Source organism: Aythya marila (assembly GCF_965140915.1).
Source record: "Aythya marila genome assembly, chromosome: Z".
Lineage (NCBI taxonomy): Eukaryota > Metazoa > Chordata > Aves > Anseriformes > Anatidae > Aythya > Aythya marila.
In genome coordinates this window covers 78,677,177-78,704,776 of record NC_139080.1, presented here as the reverse complement: position 1 = coordinate 78,704,776, position 27,600 = coordinate 78,677,177, and positions in this window count along the sequence as shown.

The following is a 27,600-nucleotide window of genomic DNA, read 5'->3' as shown; positions in this document are numbered from 1 at the left end:
CACGCCGGATCAGTTCATCAGGGACTGCATCCCGTGGGTGGGACCCCACAGCACAGGGGACAAGAGTGACCGAGAAGGAGCGGCAGAGAAGAAGCGCTGTAGACTGACCATAACCCCCATTCCCCCATTCCCCTGAGCCGCTCGGGGGGAGGAGGTGGAAGAGGGTGGATGGGGGGGGAAGGTGCTTTCAGTTTCATTCCTTTGTTTCTCACTTCTCTAGCTTGTTAGTAATGAGCAATAAATCTTACTATCTTGTTATGCTGAGTCTGTTTTGCCCTTTACAGTAATTATTGTGTGATTTTCTCATCCTTATATCAACCCTTGAGCCCTTTTCACATATTTTCTCCCCATTCCTCTTTGAGGAGGGGGAGTGAGAGAGCGGCTGTGGTGGAGCTCGGCTGCCCACTCGAGCGGAACCACCACAATCTGTCACCTCAGCTTGTTACCATATGCTCCTGTTACTCCAGCGCACCGTTTTCTTTGATATGCTGCCTCCACCTTTCCAGCACCCCCACGTCCATTGCGATTACTGTTGTGAGGAGGACACATTTTGGACTTCACTCCCTTGTGTGAGGCTGCTTTGAGCTCAGAACTCCATGCAGGCTGAATATAGGTATCACCGCAGTGCCTGTAGAGAATTTGTTCAGCTCACTGCTCAAAACAAGACCCACAGCCTGGTTTTGCCAGGGTCTGCGCAAACCGTGTCCCAACAAGCTGGAGGCTGCAGTAAGGCTCCTTGCCAGTCAGGACCAGCTTAGTTGCATATGCTCCTTCAAAGTGTTCTTCCAGAGCACGGCTATCTTCTTCAGGCTGCTTTTGATGTTCAGGTGAATTCTTTGTTTCAAAATTAAGAGAATCACGGAACCATAGATCAGAGAGGAATCCTAGATCCTCTCAAGCAGGGCCACCTACAGCAGGTTGCCGAGGAGCATGCACAGGCTGCTTTTGAGGATCTCTGTTGGGGGAGACTCCACAGCCTCTCTGGGCACCCTGTGCCAGTTCTCTGTCACAGGTGTCCCTTACGCCCGAGTGTGGATGTTTTATTTTGTTTATTAATTTATTTATCAATTTCTGAGAGAAATACTTGACTGTCTCTGCCTGTGTGCAGGTTTCTGACTGGGGAGTGTGAGAAACAAAGATTGTGTTGTTGCAGTAGAATACCACTGAGTGTGGCTGTTTTATTGTTCGTTTGTTTGTTTATTCTGTTGTTGTTTTTTTTTTTTTCTTTTAATTATTTTTATTTTATTTACTTATTTATTTTTCGGAGAGGTACACTTACCTCTCTCTGCCTGCGTGCAGGTTTCTTACTTGGGAGACAGCGACCAAAGATGACAAGAGTTGTTCATCTCCTTAATCTGCTGATCTTATCAGCAAGGGTTAGAGGCAAAATGGGGTGGGAGGGGAGTCGGGACCTCGCTGTGGCTGTTCCAAGGGAAGATGCGGGGTATATAATAAATAACGCTGTTTTTTATTTTGTGCTGTGCTGTTTTACTTTCTCTTCCCATTGAAATCTTATTTTTATGTCTCAAGGGATGAACAACCGTTTCCTTCTTTGATCCTCCCCTATGCTGTGTTTATTCTAGTTTGCCCTGTCCTTCACAACACCGGTCCCATCTTCTCTGAATTTCCCCTGATGTCGCACTTGTGTTTAGGCTGTTAGTTTTCAGGAGGACACATTTGGGACTTCACTTCCTTCTGTGAGGCTGGGTTAAGCTCTGAATTACACACTTGTTGAATACTAATAGCAGTGTGGTAGCAGCAGAGCAGTTGTGCAGCTCAGTACTCAACTCTCTTTCTGCAGGGCTGCACTTCAGCCATCAGTCCCCCTGTCTATATGCAATACCCTCTTCTTGTCTTCCAAGCCAGTCCTTTCATCATGCAATTTTAAGCAGTTTATCAAGCATGATTTCCTCCTGGTGAACCTGAGAAGGCTGGGGGTGCACAGGGAGGTGGGAGGGGACACGGCCAGGACAGCTGACCCCAACTGGCCACAGGGATGTCCTATAGTATGTGGTGTCATGTGGGACAATAACGCTGGGGGGGTTGGCAGGAGAGGTCACTGTTGCTCTCTTGGGACCAGGTGGGCCTCAGTTGGCTTGTGGTGACCAGCTGCATTGTGCATCACCTGCTTCTTTTATTTGTGTTATTGTTTTCTGATTTTTTTTCCTTTCTTTATTCCTTTGTAAACTGTCCTGATCTAAACCCTTTTTTGTCACATTTTCTCCTCACTTTCCTTTGAGTAGGGGTAGGGTGAGAGACCGGTGTGGTAAAGCTCAGCTAGCCATCACTGTGAAAGCACCTCCTGGCTAACACTGTTTTCTTTTGCTAATCAGAATTTTCCCTGCTACTGCTTGTTTTTTGCTCCTGGACAGTTTGTTTTGCTATCTCATGTATTCCTACACACCCATAAAATTTTAGAAATCGATCACTCAATGCTGTTGTTCCCTAATGGGTTTGTAGTAATAACTGTAGAAGTACACGCCTAGCTTGTTCCTTTGGCGGTATTTCTCTTCCATTTGGCAGAATCCATTTTCCTTCTTTCAGTTCTGCCCCTATTGTCTTTATAGTTTTTATTTCTGCTTCTGTATACTTTTTCTCTTGTGTCCCTTTTTCATTATCTGATTCCTGTAGGGTTAGAACTACGTCATGCTTCCTAAGAGCTGCTTCCCTAGCTTCTTTATCTGCTAGGTCATTCCCTCTTATGTGGAAACCAGTTCCCTTTTGATTTCCTCTGACACGTACTACGGCAATTTCCCTAGGTCCTCTCAATGCGGGCAATATTTGAGTAACTACAGTTTGGTGAATTAGCCCTTTTCCTTGAGTGCCTATGAGTCCCTTTTCTTCCCCAATTTTCCCAATTTAAATTTCTGGTATTGCAAAAAAAAAAAACCACCTTTTCCTGTTGGCCAGTTGCTCCTATTACATTTACAGACTAATTAACACAGAGGAAGAAGCTCCCATAACCAACAAAAAAATTCAAGCCTCTCTCTTCGTTTCCTAGTTTTATTTCAACTAGTGGACCTGCTAGGGTAGATGCTCCTGGTCCCCGTCATTCCTGACTGTTGTAAGTTTATCCTGCAGCCTAAGACAATTTCTTTCTGATATCAAGGGCCGATTGCCCTAGAAAGAGGCCAGCCAATTGCCTCTGTTTGTTTTCAGATGCCAGGTCCATTTTTTTTTTTCATTGCATTTAAAAGTTGGCCCCAAAATTTGAAAATTCCATAGGGGTTCTTTTGGACCTTGTTGGAACAGATTCTCAGTTCCCAAGCTAACCAGATTTTGGTATTTACGTAATTTCCAGAGAGATTAGGGTCTCAGTGAGGGGGGTGGTCAGGGTAATGCAATCGTTGACAGTTCCCTGAGCGGTCCCATTGGCAATCTGAGCTCATGCATGAACTCAGGTTGTTTTAAGAGTTAGCACCTTTTTTGTTTCCATGACAACTCTCTTGGACCCCTCATGTGTGCCTTAATGAACAGGAGTAGTATCTGACCATGTTTACTAAAAGAAGTAGGCAGAGGCAGTGAGATTTATTCCAATGGGGTTGATAGCAAGTCCAAGCATCCTAAAGACCTCTAGTTTAGGCAAGAAAAAGGAATCATAGAATGGCTTGGGTGGAAGGGCTCTCCAGCATCACCTAGATCCGCCCCCCTGCCATGGGCAGGAACGCCACCCACTAGATGGTGTTGCTCAGGGCCTCATCTCAGTAGCTGAGGTCAGCCGCGTCAGAGCCGGAGCAGCCACATGCGCAGGCGCAGCGCCAGACCACGAGTGACGCGTCGCTGCCCACTGTGAGCAGGGAGGGGCCAGCAGCGCGGGAACACCACTCCACCCAACACTCACAAGGCGATTCCAGAGATCACAACGGAATCGCAAAGATTTTGGTAATGTAGTTGGAGCTGCTGGCCAAACTGAGAAAGATTTTTTTAAAGCAACTCCTTAAATATAAGATTGGGATGCAAAGTGGTACGCATCAATTTTTGTATTTGCCAGGATCACCTAAACCATTGTTGGGAAGAGATTTGTTAAAACAATCAGGAGCATGCATAACGTTTTGCCCAAGGAGCTCCAAGTAAAAGAGACGCAGCTTATCTTATCTTCCCTATGAGGAAAGGCTGAGAGACCTAGGTCTGTTCAGCATGGAGCAAAGAAGGCTGAGAGGGGATCTCATCAATGCGTAGAAATAGCTGAGGTGTGGGAGACAGAGGGATTTGGCCAACCTCTTTTCAGTGGTTTGTGGAGACAGGACAAGGAGTAATGGCCACAAGATAGAGCACAGGAAGTTCCGCACCAACATGCCAAAGAACCTCTTCACGGGGGTGGGTGACGGAGCACTGGGACAGGCTGCCCAGGGAGGCTGTGGAGTCTCCTTCTCTGGAGATATTTGAGGCCCGTCTGGACGCCTCCCTGGGCAGCCTGCTCTAAGGAACCTGCTTTGGCAGGGGGGTTGGACCTGATGATCTTTCGAGGTCCCTTCCAACCCCTACAGTTCTGTGATTCTGTGATTCAGCTAATCCAATTTTTAAGTTAATACAGGTACCAACAGTACTCTCCTGCCTAGTGAAATCCTGGAGCACATCTACCCCAAATTCAAAACTGACCACGTGTGATTTACCATGTTGGGCTTGAAAGATGCCTTCTTTTGTCAAAAAGTATTTGCTTTTGTGTGAGAAAATCCGTTAAATGGCAGAAAGATTCAGTTGTCTTGGACAGCGTTACCTCAAGGGCTTAAAATAGCCTGACGATGTTTGGTAATCAGCTAGCAAAGGAGCTTGAGGCTTGGAGCTCACTCCCAGGCAAAGGCACAGGATGTAGATGACCTAATAGCCACAACTATGCAAGAAGAATATATATATTCAGAGGACTATAAACTTGTTGATTTTTTTTTGGATTAAGTGGGTACAGCGTATCTCAAGAAAAGGCCCAATTCGATCAATATCGAAGTGGATGTCTGAGGCAATCTGCTCAAAGTCCAGCGGAGCAAGTAGTGTCTCGGCTAAAAAACCACCTTTTCTTTTTTTGCACATTGAACCTGGAAAAGCAGAGTGTTGCGAAGCACGGACGAAAGCACGACAGACACCAGTTGAGTCAGATCATGCTGCTCCATTTTATTGCCCGAATAGCCCAACTTTTATAGTGAATTTTACAGGGGTGGACAGTGTTTCACACAAGATTATTGGTCAAGAGCACTCAGACAAACCGTTAAGAAAATAACACCACCTGCAAGAAAAGAACCCCCCTTTTGATTAGAAGTTAGGAAAACAACCCCCTTTGTGCTTAACGGTCACGTAGACCTAGTCCTTGAGGCCAGCTGCTGATAACAATATTATCTGAGTTCCTTAATTGGGTGATGTGGGAGTCATTGCAGTGGGAGCTTCTCACAGTTACTCTGGCAGCTTGGTTTGCTCAGCTACAGCAGGCCCTGAGATTTCTAAGGCCTACTCCTGGTTGCTTATAGCAAGCTTAGATCGAACAATTATGCCAATTCCCAACAGCAGAGTACTTCTAGTGAAGGTCTAAAGTGCTGAGAGGGCATGTGGAGAAAACCCCAAAGGAATCCCCAAAGCAGGAGAATGGCTCTGTGGGCCCACAAATGGTAGAACGGATGGCAAGGAAGGTGTCCCGGAGACAGAAGCCTGCTTGTCATTCCCGGCCACTGTTGCAAAGCAGCAAGTCCCTGGTGGCAGATGGTCCTCGTCAGCACTGCGAGAAGCCCTCTGCCGCAAGGCCCGAGGCCCTCCTGCATGAGCTGCCCTCCACCAGGAGAGGTGGCTCGCAACCACGGGAGCAGTACTGCGAGTTGCAGGGCTTCTCCTTTCCTGTGCAAAAACAAAGGCCATGCAGGGAGCAGTGCGGTCAGTCCAGCTGGCAGCAGGCACCAGCACTCTTTATTTGGCAGGTCACTCTTTGGAAGGCGCTCCTCACACCCCTTGCTGACAGCTCTCATACTGCAAAGGGGACAGCGCCATGAGCAGAGGTGGGAGCTTCTACTTGAGTGTCCCTGGTACTGGTGCCGGCGCCTGCTCCAGCTTTTGGTATTGTTGCTGATGGCTACGGCCTCTGCAGCTGGAAGCTGCAGGGCTGCTTGCGGTTTCCTGGCGTGGACGGCATGCCCTGGGCCTTCTCACGGTTGTCCAAGAGCCTCGTCTTCTCCCCTTTCCTGCAGGATCCAAAAGAAAGGCCATCAGTTTGGGTGGGGAAGAAGGGACAGAATTGTCCCAAGGCCTCACTCAGGCCCCTAGCTGTATGTATGTAATGTGATGTGTTGTTACAACCCACGCAGACGCACACCATCAAACACGGCCCCCTTGGCCCTTTGCACCCACAGCCTTCCCCTCCGGACCTGTGTCTTGGAAAGGCCTGGGGATGCCGAGAGGCCCCTGGGGGTGGCATCGCACCCAGCTCCTTCCCGTGTCAAGAAGAAGGGGAGGATGACAAGCCGAAAGAACCCCAGAAGACGGTGCAGGGACTCCAGGGCCTCTAGGGCTATTCCCAGGCCTCGGTGGGGCTCGTGCACACTTACTCTGTCTGAGTTCTCCTGGGAAGCTCTGCATTTTCCTTATGCCCATCTGATGTCTTGTGGCTCGCAGGGTTTTTGCCATTGACATGCAACATCCTCTCCTTCAGCTTCTCATCATATTCTTTTCTCAAGAGGAAGGAAGGATGTTGGTCACCCTCCAGGAGGTGGTAGACAGGGTTCTGCAAAACCAGAAGTGTCTCCCAAAGACCTGCTGCAAGGAGCTGAGGCTGACCCGCCTAGTACAGTCCTGCAGGAAATGGATCTGAGCAGCAGTGGGCAACCCTCTGCGTGTTACTGTTTTGTTTTGTTTTGTTTTGTTTTGTTTTGTTTTGTTTTGTTTTGTTTTATTTTATTTTATTTTATTTTATTTTATTTTATTTTATTTTATTTTATTTTATTTTATTTTATTTTATTTTATTTTATTTTATTTTATTTTATTTTATTTTTACCATATGCTGTGTTTATTCTAGTTTGCCCTGTCCTTTGCAACAGCGGTCCCATCTTCTCTGAATTTCCCCCAATGTTGCACTTGTGTTTAGGCTGTTAGTTTTCAGGAGGACACATTTGGGACTTCACTTCCTTCTGTGAGGCTGGGTTAAGCTCTGAATTACACACTTGTTGAATACTAATAGCAGTGTGGTAGCAGCAGAGCAGTTGTGCAGCTCAGTACTCAACTCTCTTTCTGCAGGGCTGCACTTCAGCCATCAGTCCCCCTGTCTATATCCATGCAGTGGGTTTACATGCAAGGTTTTGGGAGCAGCGGGCCTTAGGAGTGGTTTCTGTGAGAAGGATCTAGAAGCTGCCCCATGTTTGCTAAGAGCCCCACTGTTGACCAGAGCCAAGCCAATTTATGATGTTGTTTTGTGCCTGTATATGTGAGAGCATATTTAAGACAGGAGAAAGAAAAATGCTGCACCACACAGCAGCTGGGAGAGGAGTGAGGAAAAGCCTTGCCGGCACCAAGGTCAGTGAAGGAGGGGGATAGGTGCTCCAGGTGCCAGAGCAGAAGTCTCCTGCGGCCTGTGGTGAGGACCATGGTGGAGCAGGATTTCCCCCTGCAGCCCATGGAGTACCACTGTGGAGCAGGGTTCCACACTACAGTCCATGGAGGAAACCGGGGTGGAGCAGTTGGACCTGCACCGATGGAGGCTGCAGCCTGTGGAAGACATTCTGGTCCGAGAAGAGATTCCGGGCTGGACCTGTAGCCTGTGTAGAGGAGACCACACAGGAGCAGGTGACCTGACAGGAGCTGCTGCCCGTGGGGAACCCAGGCTGGAGCAGTTTGCTCCTGAGGGATGGACCCCGTGGTACGGACCCATATCTGGAGCAGTTCTGGAAGAGCTGCTGCCTGTGGGAAGCCCATGCCGGATCAGTTCATGAAGGACTGCATCCCATGGGAGGGACCCCACAGCACAAGGGACGAGAGTGACCGAGAAGGAGCAGCAGAGAAGTGCTATAGACTGACCATACCCCCCATTCCCCTGTTCCCCTGCACCACTCGGGGGGAGGAGGTGGAAGAGGGCGGATGGGGGGGGGGAGGTGCTTTTGGTTTCTTTCCTCTGTTTCTCACTTCTCTAGCTTGTTAGTAATAGGTAATAAACCTCACTACCTCCCTATTCTGAGTCTGTTTTTCCCATCACGATAATTACTGTTTGATCTCCTTGTTCATATCTCAACCCTTGAGTCCTTTTCATCATATTTTCTCCGTGTTCCTCTTTGAGGAGGGGGAATGAGATAGCGGTTGTGCTGGAGCTCGGCTGCCCACCCAAGTAAAACCACCATAATCCAATGCCCTCTTCTTGTCTTCCAAGCCAGTCCTTTCATTATATAATTTTAAGAGGTTTATCAAGCATGACTTCCTCCTGGTGAATCCGAGAAGGCTGGGGGTGCTCAGGGAGGTGGGAGAGGACACGGCCAGGACAGCTGACCCCGACTGGCCACAGGGATGTCCCATAGCATGTGGTGTCATGTGGGACAATAACGCTGGGGGGGTTGGTGGGAGAGGCCACTATTGCTCAGGGACAAGGTGGGCCTCAGTTGGCTTGTGGTGACCAGCTGCATTGCGCATCACCTGCTTCTCTTGTTATTGTTTTCTTCTTATTATTATTTTTTAAACATATGAATCAGCAGAATCTTGAAGTTATAATGTACTTATACATCCATCCATCATTGTTATGTACATTACTGAGCTGTTTGGGTTTCAAACAATAAAGTTCCAAACATCCTAATAGCAGAGGTACTCCAGCCCTTTGATCATCCTTGTGGACCTCCTCTGGGCTTGTTCTAATACATCCATGTCCTTCCTGTGCTGGGTAGAGGCCCCAGAGCTGAACGCAGCACTCCTGGTGGGGTCTCATGAGATCAGAGCAGAGGGGAACAATCACCTCCCTCTCCCTGATGGCCACGCTGCTTTTGATGCAACCCAGGATATAGATGGCTTTCTGAGCTACAAGCACACATTGCTGACAATGTCGACCTTCATGTCAACCAACACCCCCAGGTCCTTCTCCTCAGAGCTGCTCTCAATCCATTTTTCTCCCAGCCTTTATTTGTGCTGGGGATTGCAGGACCTTGCACTTGGACTGGTTGAACTCCATGAGGTTCACAAAAACTCAATTCTCAGGTCTGCCTGGGTCCTGCCTGGGTCATAGTGAGGGGATGTGGCCCTCACTATCCATGAAGAACTGGTTGGTGACCTGCTACGGCACTTGGATGTGCACAAGTCGATGGGGCCGGATGGGATCCACCCAAGGGTACTGAGAGAACTGGCAGAGGAGCTGGCCAAGCCACTGTCCATCATTTATCAGCAGTCCTGGCGATCGGGGGAGGTCCCAGTTGACTGGCGGCTAGCAAATGTGACGCCCATCTACAAGAAGGGCCGGAGGGCAGACCCGGGAAACTACAGGCCTGTCAGTTTGACCTCAGTGCCAGGGAAGCTCATGGAGCAGATCCTCCTGAGAGTCATCACGCAGCACTTGCAGGGCAAGCAGGCGATCAGGCCCAGTCAGCATGGGTTTATGAAAGGCAGATCCTGCTTGACGAACCTGATCTCCTTCTATGACAAAGTGACGCGCTGGGTGGATGAGGGAAAGGCTGTGGATGTGGTCTACCTTGACTTCAGCAAGGCTTTTGACACCGTCTCCCACAGCATTCTCCTCAAGAAACTGGCTGCTCTTGGCTTAGACTGGCGCACGCTTCGTTGGGTTAGAAACTGGCTGGATAGCCGGGCACAAAGCGTCGTGGTAAATGGAGCCAAGTCCGGTTGGAGGCCAGTCACTAGTGGCGTCCCCCAGGGCTCGGTGCTGGGGCCGGTCCTCTTTAATGTCTTCATCGATGATCTGGACGAGGGCATCGAGTGCACCCTCAGTAAGTTCGCAGATGACATCACGTTAGGTGCGTGTGTCGATCTGCTTGAGGGTAGGAAAGCTCTGCAGGAGGATCTGGATAGGCTGCACCGATGGGCTGAGGTCAACTGCATGAAGTTCAACAAGGCCAAGTGCCGGGTCCTGCACCTGGGGCGCAATAACCCCAAGCAGAGCTACAGGCTGGGAGAGGAATGGTTGGAGAGCTGCCAGGCAGAGAAGGACCTGGGAGTGATGGTGGATAGTCGGCTGAATATGAGCCAGCAGTGTGCTCAGGTGGCCAAGAAGGCCAACGGCATCCTGGCTTGTATCAGAAGCAGCGTGGCCAGCAGGGCTAGGGAGGTGATCGTCCCCCTGTACTCGGCTCTGGTGAGGCCGCACCTCGAGTACTGTGTTCAGTTTTGGGCCCCTCGCTACAAGAAGGACATCGAGGACACCAATCCAAATACTGATCCCTGAGGAATACCAGTCATTACTGATCTCCACCTGGATATTAAGCTGTTGACCACAATTCTTTGAGTGCAACCATCTAGCCAATTCCTTACCCACCAATTGGTCCATCTGTCAAATCAAGGTCCATCTGTCAAATCTCTCAAATTTAGAGACAAAGATATCATGAGGGACATGATATGGGCCAATTTCCTCAGGACCTGGATCCATCTTATCAGGCCCTATGGACTTGTGCACCCTTCCGGTTCCTTAGCTTGTCTTGAACCTGACCTCCTACAGTGGGAGATTAATTATCTCACCCAGTACTGGATGGCTCTGGATGGTGAAGATGCTAGCTTTGAAGCACAGCAGAGACTCATAGTGATGTTCTGGCCACTGAACGTATCACAGTACTGGCTCAACAGTGGGAAATAAATGAGGGAGCTTTTCCTAATCTTATAGATTTTATAGCCTGGAATCAAAATGAGCTCAGAAAGCCAAAACAGTTTTGGTAAGGCTTATGCAAAAGGCTACGTCTGATTCACATCACCCAAGGGAGCTATTTCTTTGGAATATGGCCTGACTGCAGTCAGCACTGCCTCACTGCTCTCTGCTCCACATGGAGAGACAATCTCAACCCAAAGTACACAATGTGTATTGTCATCTGTTTCCTCTAAGGCCATATCATGATAGTGATGAACAAATGGAACTAGCTGAAATAAATATCCCCCACATCAGTAAGGCTCTTTTTAAAGGCCTATGTACAGTACCCAAGCAGGTATCTAATTCTAAGTCCTAAACTTACCTAAGGATGCCATGGATGCTCTGGATCCCACAGTTACTGTGCCATACTCCGAAAGAGAAGCTAGGGAGACTTAAAGACAACTTATGTGCTCAATTGAGATATTAGAAAAGCTTCTGTGGTCTGTATTATGCTGGTTTCAGAAAAGATGATCAGCTCATAAAGCTCATTTCTGGGCTTCAGGGACAAAAAAACACCCCTGTGAGGTCCTTTAAGTATAGGTTTAGAAGTTTCTGTTGTTGCAACACACAGTTCATCTGATGTGGATCACTGGCTTTTTTTATTTTTAAATCAAATATATTTCTGTGTCTTCTGCCTGGAGTAGCCATGGTAAGGTGACTGAAGAAAATTACCGTGAACCAGGCATAGTCCCATGCATACAACATTGTAACTTGTGTCTCCAAATTTTAGCTGCATTCTTAAAGATACATTTCTCTCCAGGGGGATTCATTCATATCTTAACTGTAGTTAATGTAGGCATGTTTTCTAAGGCAGACGAGGAAGAAGGGAATAAGAGAGGGAAGAAAGGAGGAAGGGAGAGGATGTGAGGGTTTCTTTGTCCCACAGGTGTTTAAAACCACACAGCAGAGAAATGTCTAAAGGCAAACTCAAAAAAAAAAAAAAAAAAAAAAAAAAGAAAAGAAAAGACAAATGCTGCAGTATATTGTCCCACCAAATCCATTTTGTCTCACATAATATTGTGAGTATGAATAATAATTGGGAAGGATAGCTTCAGAGATAAAGTGTGTTTGCAATAAAAACTGCTCATGTTTACCAGAAAACTGTAAATTTCATCTCATTAATGAACTCTGGAAAACCACCATGCAGGGTACCACTTATAGCTACAGAAATCAGTTTAGCAGTGAGAACTTCTGTTTACTCATGGTGCAGCAACATCACAATGTGACAGTAACCACACTAGTTGTAAATCCAGTGGTGGAAAATGAGGAAACAGTGTGGACAAATTCCAGAAGCTTGGGACAAAATATCTTAAAAAAAAGAAAACATATCAGAGACATACAAGAAGTGCTTACATGAATTAAATGCCTACATGGATTGGAGATATATTTAAACAGTCCAACCTCTGACCTAACACTAACCCTTCCTCCACTAAACCATATCACTAAGCTCTACATTTAAACGCCTTTTAAAGACGTCCAGGGATGGTGACTCCACAACTTCCCTGGGCAGCCTGTTCCAATGTCTAACAACTCTTTTGGTAAAGAATTTCTTCCTAATATCCAACCTAAACCTCCCCTGGCGCAACTTTAGCCCATTCCCCCTTGTCCTGTCGCCAGGCACTTGGGAGAATAGACCAACCCCCACCTTGCTACAGTCTCCTTTAAGGTACCTATAGAGAGCAATAAGGTCACCCTTGAGCCTCCTCTTTTCCAGATTGAACAAGCCCAGCTCCCTCAGCCACTTCTTGTAAGACTTGTTCTCCAGACCCCTCAACAGCTTTGATGCCCTTCTCTGGACTTGCTCGAGCACCTCCATGTCCTTCTTGTAGTGAGGGGCCCAAAACTGAACACAGTATTCGAGGTGCGGCCTCACCAGAACCGAGTACAGGGGGACGATCACTTCCCTAGCCCTGCTGGCCACGCTGCTTCTGATACAAGCCAGGATGCTGTTGGCCTTCTTGGCCACCTGAGCACACTGCTGGCTCATATTCAGCCGACTGTCAACCATCACTCCCAGGTCCTTCTCTGCCAGGCAGCTTTTCAACCACTCATCTCCCAGCCTGTAGCTCTGCTTGGGGTTGTTGTGCCCCAGGTGCAGGACCCGGCACTTGGCCTTGTTGAACTTCATGCAGTTGACCTCAGCCCATCGGTGCAGCCTATCCAGATCCTCCTGCAGAGCCTTCCTACCCTCGAGCAGATCAACACACGCACCTAACTTGGTGTCATCTGCAAACTTACTGAGGGTGCACTCGATCCCCTCATCCAGATCATCAATAAAGATATTAAAGAGAACTGGCCCTAGTGCTGAGCCCTAGGGCACTCCACTAGTGATGGGCCTCCAACTGCATTTAACTCCATCCACCACGACGCTTTGTGCCCGGCTACCCAGCCAGTTTCTTGTTGCAGGAAGAACGGCCGAAGTCATGACATACCCCAATATGATCAGATCATGCTCTCTCTTATTACCCGAATAGCCTGATTCTTATACCAATCTAGTAGGGGCGTACAGCATCTAACACAAGATTATTGGTCAAAAGCTCTCAGACAAACAACTACAAGAAAACAACCCCACCTACAAGAAAACAACCCCCTTGTGATAGCAGTCACGTAGACCTTGTCCTTGAAGAAAGTGCCAGCTGCTTGCAACAATATTTTTAATTCCTCAACTGGGGGATAGAAGAGCATTGTTATGGCAACTCCTCGTAGGCGTCCTGGTAGCTTGCTTTGCTCAGCTGCAGCAAGTCATGGCCTCCTTGCTCTTTCCAAAATTCCTCAACAGTTTCTAACCCAACAAAGTGTACGCCAGTCCAAGCCAAGAGCAGCCAGTTTCTTAAGGAGAATGCTGTGGGAAATGGTGTCAAAAGCCTTACTGAAGCCTTTCCCTCATCCACCAAGCGCGTCACTTTGTCATAGAAGGTGATCAGGTTCATCAATCAGGACCTGCCTCTCATAAACCCATGCTGACTGGGCCTGATCGCCTGCTCGCCCTGCAAGTGCTGTGTGATGACACTCAAGATAATCTGCTCCTTGAGCTTCCCTGGCACTGAGGTCAAACTGACAGGCTTATAGTTTCCCAGGATTTACCGTCTTGTAGATGGGCGTCATGTTTTCTAGCCGCCAGTCAACTGGGACCTCCCCTCGTAGCCAGGACTGCCAATAAATGATGGAAAGCAGCTTGGCCAGCTCTTCCACCAGTTCTCTCAGTACCCTCGGGTGGATCCCATATGGCCCAATCGACTTGCACACATCCAAGTGCTGTAGCAGGTCACCAAACATTTCCTGGTGGATTATGAGGGCCACATTCTGCTCCCCATCCCCTTCTACCAGCTCAGGGTACTGGGTATCCAGAGAAGAACTGGTATTGCCGCTAAAGACTGAGGCAAAGAAGGCATTAAGCACCTCAGCCTTTTCCTCATCTCTCGTCACAAAGTTTCCCCCCACATTCCGTAAAGGATGGAGATTCTCCTGAGTCCTCCTTTTTCTGTTATTGTATTTATAAAAACATTTTCTGTTATCCTTAACAGCAGTAGCCAGATTGAGCTCCCGATGAGCTTTGGCCTTTCTAATTTTGTCCCTACACATCCTTACAACGTCCTTATAATCCTTCTGAGTGGCTCACCCTCTTTTCCAAAGATCATAAACCCTCTAAGCTCTACCCCCAACTCTCTGTTCAGCCAGGCTGGTGGTCTTCTATGCCAGCTTGTCTTTGGGCACATGGGGACAGACCGCTCCTGAGCCATTAAGATTTCCTTCTTGAGGAGTGCCTAGCCTTCGTGGACTCCTCTGCCTTTCAGAGCTGCCTCCTAAGGGACTCTACCAACCAGTGTCCTCAACAGCTCAAAGTCAGCCCTCTGGAAGTCCAAGACAGCAGTGTTAGTGGTCCCCCTCCTGACTTCGCCAAGAATAGAGAACTCTACCATTTCGTGGTCACTCTGCCCGAGACAGCTCCCAAACACCACATGTCCCACCAGTCCTTCTCTCTTTGTGAACAGAAGGTCCAGTGGGGTGTCTCCCTTGGTAGGCTCACTAACCAGCTGTGTCAGGAAGTTATCTTCCACACTCTCCAGAAGCCTCCTAGACTGCTACCTCTGAGCTGTATTGTACTTCCAGGATATGTCTGGGAAGTTGAAGTCCCCCACAAGGAGAAGAGCTGACGATTTCACAACTTTTGCCAGCTGCCTGTAGAATTCCTCATCCGTCTCCTCAACCTGGTTTGGCGGTCTGTAACAGACCCCCACCAGGATGCTTGCCTTCTTGGCCTTCCCGCTGATGCTAACCCACAGGGACTCAACCTTATCATTCCCAGTCTCAAGTTCCAAAACATCAAAACACTCTCTAATACAGAGAGCTATGCCACCACCCCTTCTGTGCTGCCTGTTCATTCTGAACAGCCTATAGCCAGTCATTGCAGCACTGCAGTCATGGGAGTGGTCCCACCACGTCTCAGTGATGGCAACCAAGTCATAGCCTGCCTGCTGCATGATTCCAAGACCTCCTGTTTGTTGCCCATGCTGCGTGCATTAGTGTAGATGTACTTCAGCTGGGCCATTGCCTGCTCCCCCAGCTCGGACATTGTTCCCCCTGGCACACCTCCAGCAAACCTTATTTCATCCCCATCTGCTTCCTACCTAGCTTAAAGCCCTCTCAATGAACCCTGCCAGCTCTTGCGCTAGTGTCTGTTTTCCCCTTGCAGGTGGGACCCATCTGCAGCCATCAGGCCGGGTGCCAAGTAAAGCGCCCCATGGTCAAAAAACCACAAAATTTCTGCACCAGCCCCTGAGCCACCTGTTTATCAGGTAGGCTTTCCGGGTCCTTTCTATACCCCTCCCTGCCATTGTAAGGATGGAGGAAAGCATGACCTGTACTCCCATTCCATCTACTAATCGTTCCAGTCCCCTAAAGTCCCATTTGATAGCCTTCAGGCTTCTCTCCTCAATATCATCTCTGCCAGCCTGGACTATCAAAAGAGGATAATAGTCAGAGGGGTGAACCAGGTTGGGAAGGTTTCTGGCAATGTCCCTGACCCAGGCCGCAGGGAGGCAGCAGACTTCTCTACGGGTAGGGTCATGTCAACAAATAGGGCCCTCTGTTCCCCTGAGAAGTGAGTCACCTACAACAATCACCCTTCCTTCTTTCTTCGTGGAGGCAGTCCTGAAGCGTGGAGTTGACTTCCTTGCCCTAGGCATCCTCCTGGGGAGACTGTTCACCTCGTCCTCACCCATCAGTCTCTCAAGCTCCAGGGCCTCAAACCTGTTGTGTAAGGGCACCTGGGAAGGCAGGGCCAGTAGGGAAGGGGGTTGCCTGCGATGTCTAGCAGGGACCTCTTTCCATTCCTCCTCAACTCCTAGGTCCGCTCCCTCTGCTCAGCAGGTCAGCGGGTCCGCCACTCTTTGGGGTGTCTCACCCCGGTGCCTTTCCTTCAGGCATGGCAGGGAGTTGCTATCTCCCGCTCACACTCCTGATATTCTTCGGAGACATGATCCATTCACCATGAGAAGCATTTTGAGCATGTTGCAAGTGCCAGCCACCTCCAGCATGCAGACAGTAAAGAAGATCACGGCGACCACTTTTATTTGCACGGTAAGAATGCCAATACCGTTGAAGAAGAATTCCACATCCTGTTTGTCCAAGAGGCCACCAGTGAAGAGAAGCAGGGTCTCGCGGATGCACTGCTCTACTATTTGGGGTCAGAAGTGGATGTCTGTCCTGGTTTCAGTTAGAACAGAATTAATTTTCTTCCTAGTAGCTGGTGGAATGCTGTGTTTTGGCTTAGGATGAGAAGAGTGCTGATAACACCCCGATGTTTTAATTGTTGCAGAGCAGTGCTTATACCAAGCCAAGGACACCTCAGCCTTTTGCTCTGTCCTGCCAACAGGCAGGCTGGGGGTGCAGTAAGAGCTGGGAGGGGACAGACCCAGGACAGGTGACCCAAACTAGCCAAAGGGGTATTCCATACCATCTGACGTCATGCTAAACAATATATAGGGGTGGCTAGCCGGGGGAGGGGGCCGGACTGCTCGGGGTTAAGCTGGGCATCGGTCAGCGGGTGGTGAGCAATTGCATTGTGCATCACTTGTTTGTACATATTAGTAGTAGTAGTAGTACTATTATCATCATCGTATTATTATTATTATTATTATTATTATTATTATTATTATTATTATTATTATTATTATTATTATTATTATTATTATTATTTTCCTGTCTTATTAAACTGTCTTTATCTCAACTCACGGGCTTCACTTTCCATTTCTCTCCCCCATCCCAGAGAGGGAGGGGGGAGGGTGAGCGAACGGCTGCGTGGTATTTAGCTGCCAGCCGGGTTAAACCACGACAGTCTTTTTGGCGCCCAACGTGGGGCTCGAAAGGTTGAGATAACGGCAGATCTGACCAGAGTGTGTTAAACTAAAATTGGTATAAGTATTAGACCTGCTTAATAGTCACTTGTCATAATGCTGATTGCTTTAATCTCAACTGTGGTGCGCCTGTTTTCCAAATTGAGTATTATAGCACGTTATTTTCCGTATGTGCTCTCTGTCATGTTGTTTATCCTCTCCGGGCCCTGGTTTCAGACCATTATGGTACTGTGTGTTGTATCAGTGGCTTATGAGATGATGAAATATCTGGCCATGACTCTAACCTGGTATTTGTACTCAGTAACATCTTCGATTCTATACTTTGGAAACTGTATTTTGGAAACTATTAGCAATTATATCTGTTGCCTTTTTTCATTAGGGAGTCAATCTGTGGAGGGGAAAGGGGAAGATAATTTTTCTTACTTGATCACTCTCCCTTTCTCCTTCACCACCCCTGTATCCTCCTTGATCACTCTCCCTTCCTCATTCACCACCCTCTTATCCTCCGAGTTTATTACAATAGCTCTCCAAGATATTGAATATCCTTGGGATACTCAGACCAGCATAGTCTTGTTGTTCTGCCTCCTGAATGCACTTCAGGTTCTGCTTAAAGTTAAACAACTACTTAGGAAGCTCATCCGGAGATCTGCCCGGAGGCAGTATAGCTGTGGGTGGCAGGGAGTATGGGAGGATATGGGCAGGCATCTAGAGCAGTTGGCACCCCCAGTGTTTTGGAAATTCACCCCTGAACAACTGCAAAATCCTAAAAAACTGGCAGAATGCTTGAAAAAAAGGTGTCACGATTCGGGAAGTTCCAAAGTAACACAAATCATTGTAACATGCTGGGGCCTGGCTCATGCCTATCGAGCTGCCATGGATACTGCTATCAACTTAGTGACAGACCCTGCGGCCACTCCAAGTCCCGTGACAGATCCAACGGCCACTGTGACCCCTACGGTGGACTCTGCAGTTGCTCCAGTCCCAGCTTCTGCAGATGCTCCAATCCCAGCTCCTGCAGCCACTCCAGATCCAGTTCCTGCAGCCGCTCCAGTCCCAGCTCCTGCAGCCGCTCCAGTCCCAGTTCCTGCAGCTGCTCCAGTCCCAGCTCCTGCAGATGCTCCAGTCCCAGCTCCTGCAGCCGCTCCAGTCCCAGCTCCTGCAGCCGCTCCAGTCCCAGTTCCTGCAGCCGCTCCAGTCCCAGCTCCTGCAGCCGCTCCAGTCCCAGCTCCTGCAGCCGCTCCAGTCCCAGCTCCTGCAGCCGCTCCAGTCCCAGCTCCTGAAGCCGCTCCAGCTCCGGTTCCTGCAGCTGCTCCAGCTCCTGCAGCCACTCCAGCTCCTGTGGCTGGGTCAGAGAAACGAGCTGTAGCAGTGCAAGTTGACCCTGCAGAGGGTATTCCAACCTCTGTGGCAGACCCTATAACAAGGTCAGAGAAACGAGCTGTAGCAGTGCAAGTTGACCCTGCGGAGGGTATTCCAACCTCTGTGGCAGACCCTGTAACAAGGTCAGAGAAACGAGCAGTAGCAGTGCAAGCTGCCCCTGTAGGGAAGGTGAAAAAATGGTATAGAGATTCAGGTCGTTTAGAACGCAGAGAATCTTCTGCCAAATCTAGGTATAGAGACGACGGAGATGACGACGACGCTGGGTCATCAAGGGTTCAGGAGGAGGAAGATGGGGATGCCGAAAAATCAACAGTAACTACCCGAAGCCTAAACGAGCGTGAGTTACGAGATGTGCAAAAAGATTTTGGTCGCTGTATAGGTGAGCAGCTTGTCACCTGGCTGCTCCGATGCTGGGACACTGGAGCCAATTGTGTGGAATTAGATGGCAGGGAAGCCAAGCGACTGGGATCCCTTGCTAGAGACGCAGGCATTGACAAAGCAATTGCAGACGGAGCACAATCTCACAGCCTCTGGAGGCGTCTCCTCTCAGCTGTGAGGGAAAGGTATCCCTTCAAGGAAGAACTTTTATGTCTACCAGGCAAGTGGACCACTATGGAGAAGGGAATCCAGTACCTGAGGGAATTAGCCGTACGGGAAGTGATTTATGAGGATCCAGACCTCAGACAAACATCCAAAGATCCAGATGAAGTCAGGTGTACACAACCCATGTGGCGGAAGTTTGTACGGAGTGCACCATCATCATATGCCAGCTCATTGGCAATAATGGCCTGGAAAGAGGATGAGGAACCCACAGTGGATGAAGTGGCTAAACAACTCCGGCAGTACGAAGAAAGTCTCTCCTCTTCCTTACAGGCCTGCGTCTCAGCTGTGGAGAAACTTTCTGAAGAGTTCCACCAACTTAAAGAGAATCTATCTTCATCCCCACCTGAACCAACCAGTGTCCACCAACCAAAAGAGAACACTTGGGAGAAACTTTCTGAAAAGGTTCACCAACTTGAAGAGAGATTATTCTCCTCCATACCTGTACAAAGCAGTGTCTCAGCTATCAGGGGTAGTCGTTCATCCACACAAGGAAGACGATATGGTGGGTACTCACCCCGTGCCACCCTGTGGTTTTACTTACGAGACCATGGAGAGGACATGAGAAAATGGGATGGAAAATCTACCGCGACCCTAGAGGCACGGGTACATGAGTTGCAAAAGAAAACAATCAGGAAAAAGGGGTTCTCTGAAAAGTTTGCTGCTCCAACTTCCAGCAGACAGTCCTTCAAACACAGAAACGAAGAAGATTCTGACCAGGATTAGGGAGGCCCTGCCTCCAGCCAGGGGGAGGAAAGGGATAATCGAGTTTATTGGACTGTGTGGATTCGATGGCCTGGCACATCAGACGCACAGAAGTATAAGGCTTTAGTAGACACCGGTGCACAATGCACTATAATGCCATCGAGCTATAAAGGACCAGAGCCCATCTATATTTGTGGAGTGACAGGGGGATCTCAGCAGTTGACTGTATTGGAGGCTGAAGTGAGTCTGACTGGGAATGAGTGGGAAAAGCACCGTATTGTGACTGGCCCAGATGCTCCATGTATCCTTGGCATAGACTATCTTAGAAGAGGATATTGCAAGGACCCAAAAGGGTTCCGGTGGGCTTTTGGTATAGCTGCCTTAGAGACAGAGGGCATTAAACAATTATCTACCTTGCCTGGTCTCTCAGAGGACCCCTCTGTTGTGGGGTTGCTGAGGGTCGAAGAACAGCAAGTGCCAATCGCTACCACAACTGTGCACTGGCGGCAATATCGCACTAACCGGGACTCCCTGATTCCCATCCATAAGCTAATTCGTCAATTGGAGAGCCAAGGAGTGATCAGCAAGACTCATTCACCTTTCAATAGTCCCATATGGCCAGTGCGAAAGTCTAATGGCGAGTGGAGGCTAACAGTGGACTATCGTGGCCTGAACGAAGTGACGCCACCACTGAGTGCTGCAGTGCCGGACATGCTGGAACTTCAGTACGAACTTGAATCGAAGGCAGCCAAGTGGTACGCCACAATTGATATTGCTAATGCATTTTTCTCCATCCCTCTAGCAGCAGAGTGCAGGCCACAGTTTGCTTTCACTTGGAGGGGAGTCCAATATACTTGGAATCGGCTGCCCCAGGGGGGGAAACACTGCCCTACCATTTGCCATGGACCGATCCAGTCTGCGCTAGAGCAGGGGGAAGCTCCTGAACACCTGCAGTACATCGATGGCATTATTGTGTGGGGTGACACAGCAGAGGAAGTTTTCGAGAAAGGGAAGAAAATAGTCCAAATCCTTCTGAAAGCCGGTTTTGCCATAAAACAAAATAAAGTCAAAGGACCTGCACGAGAGATCCAGTTTTTAGGAATAAAATGGCAAGATGGACGTCGTCAAATCCCAATGGATGTGATCAACAAAATAATAGCTATGTCTCCACCAACTAACAAAAAAGAAACACAGACTTTCCTCGGTGTTGTGGGGTTTTGGAGAATGCACATCCCAAATTACAGTCTGATTGTAAACCCGCTCTACCAAGTAACCCGTAAGAAGAATGAGTTTGAATGGGGCCCTGAACAACGACAAGCCTTTGAACAAATCAAGCAGGAAATAGTCCATGCAGTAGCCCTTGGGCCAGTTCGAACAGGACCAGATGTAAAGAATGTGCTCTACACTGCAGCCGGGGAGAACGGCCCCACCTGGAGCCTCTGGCAGAAAGAACCTGGGGAAACTCGAGGTCAGCCCCTGGGGTTTTGGAGTCGGGGATACAGAGGATCTGAGGCCCGCTATACTCCAACTGAAAAGGAGATATTGGCAGCATATGAAGGAGTTCGATCTGCTTCGGAGGTGGTCGGTACTGAAGCGCAGCTCCTCCTAGCACCCCGATTGCCGGTACTAGGCTGGATGTTCAAGGGAAGGGTCTCTTCTACGCATCATGCAACTGATGCTACATGGAGCAAGTGGGTTGCACTGATTACTCAGCGGGCTCGAATAGGAAACCCCAGTCGCCCAGGAATATTGGAAGTGATTATGGACTGGCCAGAAGGCAAATGCTTTGGGATATCATCAGAGGAGGAGGTGGGTCGTGCTGAAGAAGCCCCACTGTACAACCAGTTACCAGAAAATTAAAAGAAATATGCCCTGTTCACTGATGGGTCCTGTCGTATTGTGGGGAAGCATCGGAGATGGAAGGCTGCTGTATGGAGTCCTACACGACAAGTTGCAGAAGCTGCTGAGGGAGAAGGTGAATCGAGTCAGTTTGCAGAAGTGAAGGCCATTCAGCTGGCTTTAGACATTGCTGAACGAGAAAAATGGCCAGTTCTCTATCTCTACACCGATTCATGGATGGTAGCAAATGCCCTGTGGGGATGGTTACAGCAATGGGCGCTGGGACATTCAAAAACTGGGATACGCATTTGGCAAAGGCCACCTGGCTAGTCAATACTAGGGGATCAGCCAACCGAGCTGGACCTGCCCAATTAAACCTGTTACGTACTGTAGATGGGGATAAAGTTCCTGTAGTGCATGTAAAAAATATGCTGGGTAAAACAGTCTGGGCTACTCCTGCCTCAGGAAAAGGCAAACCTATTCGTGGAATTGTTTTCGCTCAGGGACCTGGATACACTTGGTGGGTGATGCAAAAGAACGGAGAGGTCCGGTGTGTACCTCAAGGAGATTTAATACTGGGTGAGAATAGCCCATGAACTGAATTGTACCATGTTAATTACTATATAATACTGTATGTTATCACTACCATGACTACTATAGGTGACTAATTAGAATGTATGGAAAAGAGTGTAACCTGAGCATGACATAAATGGTATGGAATAAGGGGTGGATAGATGTCCTGGTTTCAGTTAGAACAGAATTAATTTTCTTCCTAGTAGCTGGTGGAATGCTGTGTTTTGGCTTAGGATGAGAAGAGTGCTGATAACACCCCGATGTTTTAATTGTTGCAGAGCAGTGCTTATACCAAGCCAAGGACACCTCAGCCTTTTGCTCTGTCCTGCCAACAGGCAGGCTGGGGGTGCAGTAAGAGCTGGGAGGGGACAGACCCAGGACAGGTGACCCAAACTAGCCAAAGGGGTATTCCATACCATCTGACGTCATGCTAAACAATATATAGGGGTGGCTAGCCGGGGGAGGGGGCTGGACTGCTCGGGGTTAAGCTGGGCATCGGTCAGAGGGTGGTGAGCAATTGCATTGTGCATCACTTGTTTGTACATATTAGTAGTAGTAGTAGTACTATTATCATCATCGTATTATTATTATTATTATTATTATTATTATTATTATTATTATTATTATTATTATTATTATTATCCTGTCTTATTAAACTGTCTTTATCTCAACTCACGGGCTTCACTTTCCATTTCTCTCCCCCGTCCCAGAGAGGGAGGGGGGAGGGTGAGCGAACGGCTGCATGGTGTTTAGCTGCCAGCCGGGTTAAACCATGACAATGTCCGAGGCAATCTGCTCAAAGTCCAGTGGAGCAAGTAGTGTCTCGGCTAGAAAACCACCTTTTCTTTTTTTTTGCACACTGAACCAGGAAAAGCAGAGTACTTCTAGTGAAGGTCTAAAGTGCTGAGAGGGCATGTGGAGAAAACCCCAAAGGAATCCCCAAAGCAGGAGAATGGCTCTGTGGGCCCACAAATGGTAGAACGGATGGCAAGGAAGGTGTCCCGGAGACAGAAGCCTGCTTGTCATTCCCGGCCACTGTTGCAAAGCAGCAAGTCCCTGGTGGCAGATGGTCCTCGTCAGCACTGTGAGAAGCCCTCTGCCACAGGGCCCGAGACCCCACTGCACGAGCTGCCCTCCACCGGGAGAGGTGGCTCACAACCGTGGGAGCAGTACCAGGAGTTGCAGGGCTTCTCCTCTCCTCCTCTGTGCAAAAAAAAAGGCCATGCAGGGAGCAGTGCAGTCAGTCCAGCTGGCAGCAGGCACCAGCACTCTTTATTCGGCCACTGACAGGCATCATCCTCTCCTTCAGCTTCTCATCATATTCTTTTCTCAAGAGGAAGGAAGGACGTCGGTCACACATCTGCAAGGGGTTGACGGAGTTCTGCAAAACCAGAAGAGAGTCTCCTAAAGAACTGCAGGAAGCAGCTGAGGCTGCCCCTCCCAGTGCACTCCTGCAGGAACTGGCTCTGAGCAGCTGCAGGCTACCTTCTCCAATGAGGTCTCTTTCCAACAGCCAGCACTTTCAAGGCTGCAGCCCTTACTTCCTGAGCCCAGGGCAGGGCCTGCCTTTTCTGCTTGCGTGTGTGCTTCTGCTGAGGCAGGTGCCTCGCACAGCCTCACTTTAGTCTTCAGAGTGCAGGTACAGCGAGCACTCATCCCTCGCAGGGAGATACAGACCTTCGGCAGACCCTTGCCCATGCCCTGCTCGCTGCTGGCTCTACCCTTTGCTCACTGCAACAGCTCCTCCCGCATGGCAACGTGCAGGGGAGCGGGCAGACAGCAGGCACCTGCCTGGCCAGGTGGAGACTGCAACGCTGCCATGCCAGAGACCTGTACTGCTCCCCTCCCTCCCAAGGAGAGAGTGAAGTGCCTGCTTGCGTTTTGTTTTTCCTCGGTGCTCGGAATCCATGTCATACCTGTCTTTGTTCAAAGAGCAGCTTCTGCGTCTTGGAATCATATTCATTCCATGCTTCAGCTAGACGCATTTTGATCCCGTGGACCATCAGCACTTGTTCCGGTTTTTCCTCTCTTAGAGCACGCATATAGTGCACTCCCTGCAGGTAAGGAAAACACAATCGCATGCAGCATTAGTCTCCGGAGCTTGGGCACAGGCAGGAGCACAGCGACAGGTGGGCAGCCAGAGCTGCTGCTTCTGCCCTGCTCTGGAATCTCCAAGGGGAAACGGGGCTGGGAAATGCCTATGGCGTACCGATGTTGCTGTTTTCTGAGCAGCAAAAGACAGGCGCTCATGGGGTTTAGTCTGTGGGTAAGCTGGTGGTTTTGGCTTCTTCAGCTCCTTCTCAGACCTCCCATGAATTGGTGACAGGAATCTGAAAAGACACAGCAGGCTTAGCTTATGGGAGTACACTTGGAGGCAGTTTCTAAGAGCTGGGCTCACAGCTCACAGCTTAGCTCCAGCAGCACAAGGTGCTCCTGCTGGAGGAAGACCATGTCTCCACCAGGACAACAGCTGTCCCTTTGATGTTTCCAGTGCCTTTTGGCATGAATACACTCACTGCAGCAAAGGCAAACATCTCACTGGCACAAAACCATCTGACTTCCTCCACTTGTGTGGGGAAGAAGGGACAGAAGTGTTCCAAGGCCTCACTCAGGCCCCTAGCTGTGGGATGTGTTGCTATGTCCCACGCAGACGCACACCATCAGACACGGCCCCCTTGACCCTTTGCACCCACAGCCTTCCCCTCCGGACCTGTGTCATGGAAAGGCCTGGGGATGCCGAGAGGCCCCTGGGGGTGGCATCGCACCCAGCTCCTTCCTGTGTCAAGAAGAAGTGGAGGACGACAAGCCGAAAGAACCCCAGAAGACGGTGCAGGGACTCCAGGGCCTCTAGGGCTATTCCCAGGCCTCGGTGGGGCTCGTGCACACTTACTCTGTCTGAGGTCTCCTGGGAAGCTCTGCCTTTTCCTTATGCCCATCTGATGTCTTGTGGCTCGCAGGGTTTTTGCCATTGACATGCAACATCCTCTCCTTCACCTTCTCATCGTATTCTTTTCTCAAGAGGAAGGAAGGACGTCGGTCATACTCCTGTGTGGGGTAGACGGGGTTCTGCAAAACGAGAAGAGAGTCTCCTAAAGAACTGCTGCAAGGAGCTGAGGCTGCCCCTCCCAGTGCACTCCTGCAGGAAATGGTGCTGAGCAGCAGTGGGCTACCCTCTCCAATGGGGTCTCTTTCCAACAGCCAGCACTTTCAAGGCTGCAGCCCTTACTTCCTGAGCCCAGGGCAGGGCCTGCCTTTTCTGCTTGCGTGTGTGCTTCTGCTGAGGCAGGTGCCTCGCACAGCCTCACTTTAGTCTTCAGAGTGCAGGTACAGCGGGCACTCATCCCTTGCAGGGAGGTACAGTCCCTCGGCAGACCCTTGCCCATGCCCCGCTCGCTGCTGGCTTTGCCCTTTGCTCACTGCAACAGCTCCTCCCGCACGGTAACACACAGGGGAGCGGGCAGACAGCAGGCACCTGCCTGGCCAGGTGGGGACTGCAATGCTGCCATGCCAGAGACCTGCACTGCTCCCCTCCCTCCCAAGGAGAGAGCGAAGTGCCTGCTTGCTTTTTTTTTTTTTTTCCTAGGGGCTCGGAATCCATGTCATACCTTTCTTCGGTCAAAGAGCAGCTTCTGCATCTTGGAATCATATTCATTCCATGCTTCAACTTGACGCATTTTGAGCCTGTGGGCCATCAGCGCTTGTTCCCGTTTTTCCTCTCTTAGAGCACGCATATAGTACACTCCCTGCAGGTAAGGAAAACACAATCGCATGCAGCATTAGTCTCCGGAGCTTGGGCACAGGCAGGAGCACAGCGACAGGTGGGCAGCCAGAGCTGCTGCTTCTGCCCTGCTCTGGAATCTCCAAGGGGAAACGGGGCTGGGAAATGCCTATGGCGTACCGATGTTGCTGTTTTCTGAGCAGCAAAAGACAGGCGCTCACGGGGTTTAGCCTGTGGATAAGCTGGAGGTTTTGGCTTCTTCAGCTCCTTCTCAGACCTCCCTTTAATTGGTGACAGGAATCTGAAAAGACACAGCAGGCTTAGCTTATGGGAGTACACTTGGAGGCAGTTTCTAAGAGCTGGGCTCACAGCTCACAGCTTAGCTCCAGCAGCACAAGGTGCTCCTGCTGGAGGAAGACCATGTCTCCACCAGGACAACAGCTGTCCATTTGATGTTTCCAGTGCCTTTTGGCATGAGCACATTCACTACAGCCAAGGGAAACATCTCACTGGCACAAAACCATCTGACTTCCTCCACTTGTGTGGGGAAGAAGGGACAGAATTGTCCCAAGGCCTCACTCAGGCCCCTAGCTGTGGGATGTGTTGCTATGTCCCACGCAGACGCACACCATCAGACACGGCCCCCTTGACCCTTTGCACCCACAGCCTTCCCCTCGGGACCTGTGTCATGCCTCTGTTCTAGGGTGCAGAGAGGTCCATGGGTTGGCATCGCACCCAGCTCCTTCCCGTGTCACAAGGAAGGGGAAGACGACAAGGCCTGGAACCCCAGAACATGGCTCAGGGGCTCAGGGCCTCCAGGGCTGTTCCCAGGCCTCAGCTGGACTGGTGCACACTTACTCTGTCTGTGTTGACTTCGTGGCCTTTGGCTCTTCCTTCGAGGCATCTGTTGCCGTCTTACTTACAGGGCTTTGGCCTTTGACATTCTCTTTCATCCTGTCCTTCAGCTTCTTGTCATACTCCTTTCTCACAATGCTGGAAGGACGTTGGTCACCCTCCAGGAGGTGGTAGACAGGGTTCTGCAAAACCAGAAGAGTCTCCTAAAGACCTGCTGCAAGGAGGGGAGGCTGCCCCTCCCAGTGCACTCCTGCAGGAAATGGCTCTGAGCAGCTGCGGGCCACCCTCTCCAATGGGGTCTCTTACCAACACTTTCAAGGCTGTAGCCCTTGCTCCCTAAGACCAGGGCAGGGCCTGTTCTTTCTGCTTGCGTGTGTGCTTCTGCTGAGGCAGGTGCCTTGCACAGCCTCACTTTAGTCTTCAGAGTGCAGGTACAGCGGGCACTGCTCCCTTGCAGGGAGGTACGGTCCCTTGGCAGACCCGTGCCCATGCTCCGCTCGCTGCTGGCTCTGCCCTTTGCTTCTTGCAACAGCTCCTCCCGCATGGCAACGTGCAGGGGAGCGGGCAGACAGCAGGCACGTGCCTGGCCAGGTGGGGACTGCAACGCTGCCGTGCCGGAGACCTGCACTGCTCCCCTCCCTCCCAAGGAGTGGGGGAATTGCTTTCCTGGGGCTTTTCTTTCCTGGGGGCTCTGAATACGTGACATACCTGTTTTCGCTCTCTGCTCCTACTCCGTAGGATTGCATCATATTCCCCACAAATTTCATCTTCAAGCTCTGCGC